We start from the raw sequence: 5,299 nt of genomic DNA on the forward strand, positions 1-5,299 counted from the left end.
ATCTAATGGAGTATTATCAGTGTTTTCTAGACACACAGAATCAGTAGAATAAGGACTTCCCTTGTGGTCCAGTGGTCAAGCATCTGCCTTGCAATGCAGGGGACTCAGGTTCGATTTCTGGTCCGGGAACTAATATTCCACATGTCACAGGGTAGCTAAGCCTACGTGCCACAACTAAAGAGAAGACTGCACACTGCAACAAAATGCTCAGGTGCTGCAATGAAAGATCCTGTGTGCCGCAACTAAGACCTGACACAGCCAAGAAAGGGAAAAGAACCAGTAGGGTACACACACGTGCAGGGTTGGCTCTTATTATGCTTAGGCTTTGCGTCCACAGATTCAACCAACAGCGGGTCAAAAATATTAGAAAAAAATTCCAGAAAGTTTCAAAATGCAAAACTTGAATATGATCTGTGCTGACATCTATTTACAGTCTCTACATTGTATTTACAACTATTCACATAACATTTATACTGTGTAATCTCCGGATGATTTAAAATATATGGGAGGGTGCAAGTAGGTTTTCTATATGGAACTAGAACATCTGAGGATTTTTGTATATGTGGAGGGTCCTGGAATCAACTCCCCGCAGATACGGACAGAGGTGTATAGAAAAGATGATTTATTATGCAGAATTGGCTCACACAGTCATGGAGGCCAAGAATCTTTGATCTGCAAGTTAGAGATTCAGGAAACCCAATGGTGTGACTCAGTCTGAGGCCAAGGGCCTGAGAACTAGAGGAGCTGATGGTGTAAATCCCCGTCCCAGAACAGGAGATGAAGTGAGACATCCCAGCTCAACAGTGAGGTAGGAAAAAAGGTGGACAAAATGTTCCTTCTGGTGTCTTTTATTTTATTCGGGCCCTCACTGGATTGGGCGATGCCCGCCCACATTGCGGAGGCAGATCTACTGATCCTGAAACACCCTCCCAGACACACCCAGAAAAGATGCTTAATCTCGGCACCTCCTGGCCAGTCAATTTGACACAAAGAACTGTCCATCTATTGGGTAATTAAGTAGTCTGGCTAATTGGGAGTCATCAGCTTTTAAAAATTGTGGTGAAATAAATATACATAAAATTTACTATTTTAACCATTTTTTAAAATCTAGTGGTATTGAGTACATTCATATTGTGCAGCCATCATGACTATCCACCTCCAGAAATTTTTCATCTTCCCAAACTGAAACAGACCCCATTAAACAGTAATTCCCTGTTCTCTCACCTAGCCTCTACTTTCTGCTCGTATAAGTTTGATTCACAGCCTTGACTTACTCCTTTTCCTATTTGGAACCAGTCGGTAGTTCCATGTCCAGTTCTAACTGTTGCTTCCTGATCTGCATATAGGTTTCTCAAGAGGCAGGTCAGGTGGTCTGGTATTCCCATCTCTTTCAGAATTTTCCACATTTTTTTGTGATCCAAACAGTCAAAGGCTTTGGCATAGTCAATAAAGCAGAAATAGATGTTTTTCTGGAACTCTCTTGTTTTTTCCATGATCCAGTAGATGCTGGCAATTTGATCTCTGATTCCCCTGCCTTTTCTAAAACCAGCTTGAACATCTGGAAGTTCACGGTTCACGTATTGCTGAAGTCTGGCTTGGAAAATTTTGAGCATTACTTTACTAGCGTGTGAGATGAGTGCAATTGTGCGGTAGTTTGAGCATTCTTTGGCATTGCCTTTCTTTGGGATTGGAATGAACACAAATCTTTTCTAGTCCTGTGGCCAAAAGTTTTCCAAATTTGCTGGCATATTGAGTGCAGCACTTTCACAGCATCATCTTTCACGATTTAAAAAAGCTCAACTGGAATTCCATCACCTCCACTAGCTTTCTTCGTAGTGATGCTTTCTAAGGCCCACTTGACTTCACATTCCAGGATGTCTGGCTCTAGGTGAGTGTGAGTGATCACACCATCGTGATTATCTGGGTCGTGAAGATCTTTTTTGTACAGTTCTTCTGTGTATTCTTGCCACCTTTTCTTAATATCTTCTGCTTCTGTTAGGTCCACATCATTTCTGTCCTTTATTGTGCCCATCTTTGCATAAAATGTTCCCTTGGTATCTCTAATTTTCTTAAAGAGATCTCTAGTCTTTCCCATTCTATTGTTTTCCTCTATTTCTTTGCATTGATTGCTGAGGAAGGCTTTCTTATCTCTCCTTGCTATTCGTTGGAACTCTGCATTCAAATGGGTATATCTTTCCTTTTCTCCTTTGCTTTTCACTTCTCTTCTTTTCACAGCTATTTGTAAGGCCTCCTCAGATAACCATTTTGCCTTTTTGCATTTCTTTTCCATGGGGATGGTCTTGATCCCTGCCTCCTGTACAATGTCACGAACCTCCGTCCATAGTTCATCAGGCATCTGTCTATCAGATCTAGTCCCTTAAATCTATTTCTCACTTCTACTGCATAACCATAAGGGATTTGACTCAGGTCATACCTGAATGGTCTAGTGGTTTTCCCTACTTTCTTCAATTTAAGTCTGAATTTGGCAACAAGGAGTTCATGATCTGAGCCACAGTCAGCTCCCGGTCTTGTTTTTGCTGACTGTATAGAGCTTCTCCATCTTTGGCTGCAAAGAATATAATCAATCTGATTTCAGTGTTGGCTATCTGGTGATGTCCATGTGTACAGTTTTCTCTTGAGTTGTTGGAAGAGGGTGTTTGCTATGACCAGTGCATTCTCTTGGCAGAACTCTATTAGCCTTTGCCCTGCTTCATTCCGTACTCCAAGGTCAAATTTGCCTGTTACTCCAGGTGTTTCTTGACTTCCTACTTTTGCATTCCAGTCCCCTATAATGAAAAGGACATCTTTTTTTGGGTGTTAGTTCTGAAAGGTCTTGTAGGTCTTCATAGAACCATTCAGCTTCAGCTTCTTCAGCATTACTGGTTGGGGCATAGGCTTGGATCACCATGATATTGAATGGTTTGCCTTGGAAATGAACAGAGATCATTCTGTCATTTTTGAGACTGCATCCAAGTACTGCATTTTGGACTCTTTTGTTGACCATGATGGCTACTCCATTTCTTCTAAGGGATTCCTGCCCAAGGTAGTAGATAATAATGGTCATCTGAGTTAAATTCACCGATTCCAGTCCATTTTAGTTCGCTGAGTCCTAGAATGTCTATGTTCACTCTTGCCATCTCCTGTTTGACCACTTCCAATTTGCCTTGATTCATGGTCCTGACATTCCAGGTTCCTATGCAATAATGCTCTTTACAGCATCAGACCTTGCTTCTATCACCAGTCACATCCACAACTGGCTATTGTTTTTGCTTTGGCTCCATCCCTTCATTTGTCCTTTTGTGACAGGTTTATTTCGCTTAGCATGGGGTCCTCAAGGTTCATCCATGTTGTAGTGTTGAGTCAGAATTTCCTTACTTTTTAAGGCTGAATAATATACCATTGTTACTGAATTCGGGTTTGGCTGATTCTAGGTACTAGTCAGGGCAAATCAGGCTTCAAGCTCATTTTTATCTGTGGGGATGCAGGGGTAGCCTTGGTGATGGTGTTAATGGTGAACATGAATGACAGCAGACAAGGTACAGTGAGTCAGGCGTGGTTTCTACAGTGACTCCAGTGGGTTTTATGTGCCTAAGCTTATTGACTTTTTCTAACACAGACTTGATATTGTGGTGGCTGTCTTCCTCTAAGAGGAAAAATATCTGAATTTTTGTAGTATTTTTAAGATGTAGAGAAGTTTGCTATATTGAGAGTAAAACATAACTCCCTAAAATAATCTAGGTTTTATCTCCTATAAATTGGCCTAATGCCAAGTTGTTGTTGTTGTTCAGTTGCCAAGTCGAATCTGACTCTGTGACCCCACGGGCTGAAGCACACCAGGCCACCCTGTCCCTCACCATCTCCTGGAGTTTGCCCAAGTTCATGTCCATTGAGTCGATGAGTTGTCCTCCAATCTTCCCCAGTAGCATATTGGACACATTCCGATCTGGGAGGCTCATTTTCGGTGTCATATCTTTTTGCCTTTTTATACATTTCATGGGGTTCTCACGGCTAGTATATTGGAGTGGCTTGCTGTTCCTTCCTCCAGCAGATCACGTTTTGTCAGAACTCTCCACTGTGACCTGTCTGTCTTGGGTGGCCCCACACGGCGTGGCTCATAGCTTCTTTGAGTTACACAAGTCCCTTCACCATGAAAAGGCACTGATCCATGAAGGGGAATGTCAAGTTGCTTTGTTTTAAATAAATGCTTGGACATGGGGTATCTCCTCTCGGCCTTTTGCCGTGCCACCGTGGCACAACCACTCCTCGCTGCTCGAGTGATCCACAGCAGCCCCTTGCCACTCTCATGGTAATCCAAGTCTATGCCCCCACCAGTGCTGAAGAAGCTGAAGTTGAACAGTTCTATGAAGACCTACAAGACCTTTTAAAACTAACACCCAAAAAAGATGTCCCTTTCATTGTAGGGGACTGGAATGCAAAAGTAGGAAGTCAAGAAACACCTGGAGTAAAGGTGTTTGGCCTTGGAATACGGAATGAAGCAGGGCAAGGATAACAGAGTTCTGCCAAGAGAACGTACTGGTCACAGCAAACACCCTCTTCCAACAACACAAGAGAAGAATCTACGCGTGGACATCACCAGATAGCCAACACCGAAATCAGATTGATTATATTCTTTGCAGAAGCTCTATACAGTCAGCAAAAACAAGACCGGGAGCTGACTGTGGCTCAGATCATGAACTCCTTGTTGCCAAATTCAGACTTAAATTGAAGAAAGTAGGGAAAACCACTAGACCATTCAGGTATGACCTGAATCAAATCCCTTATGATTATACAGTGGAAGTGAGAAATAGATTTAAGGGACTAGATCTGATAGACAGAGTGCCTGATGAACTATGGACAGAGGTTCATGACATTGTACAGGAGGCAGGGATTAAGACCATCCCCAAGAAAAAGAAATGCAAAAAGGCAAAATGGTTATCTGAGGAGGCCTTACAAATAGCTGTGAAAAGAAGAGAAGCTAAAGGCAAAGGAGAAAAGGAAAGATATACCCATTTGAATGCAGAGTTCCAACGAATAGCAAGGAGAGATAAGAAAGCCTTCCTCAGCAATCAATGCAAAGAAATAGAGGAAAACAATAGAATGGGAAAGATTGGTTATCTTTTCAACAATATTAGAGATACAAAGGGAATATTTCATGCAAAGATAGGTACAATAAAGGACAGAAATGGTATGGACCTAGCAGAAACAGAAGATATTAAGAAGAGGTGGCAAGAATACACAGAAGAACTATAGAAAAAAAGATCTTCATGTCACAGAAAATCAAGATGGTGTGATCACTCAC

This window comes from Bos indicus, chromosome 8, assembly GCF_029378745.1.
Source record: "Bos indicus isolate NIAB-ARS_2022 breed Sahiwal x Tharparkar chromosome 8, NIAB-ARS_B.indTharparkar_mat_pri_1.0, whole genome shotgun sequence".
Lineage (NCBI taxonomy): Eukaryota > Metazoa > Chordata > Mammalia > Artiodactyla > Bovidae > Bos > Bos indicus.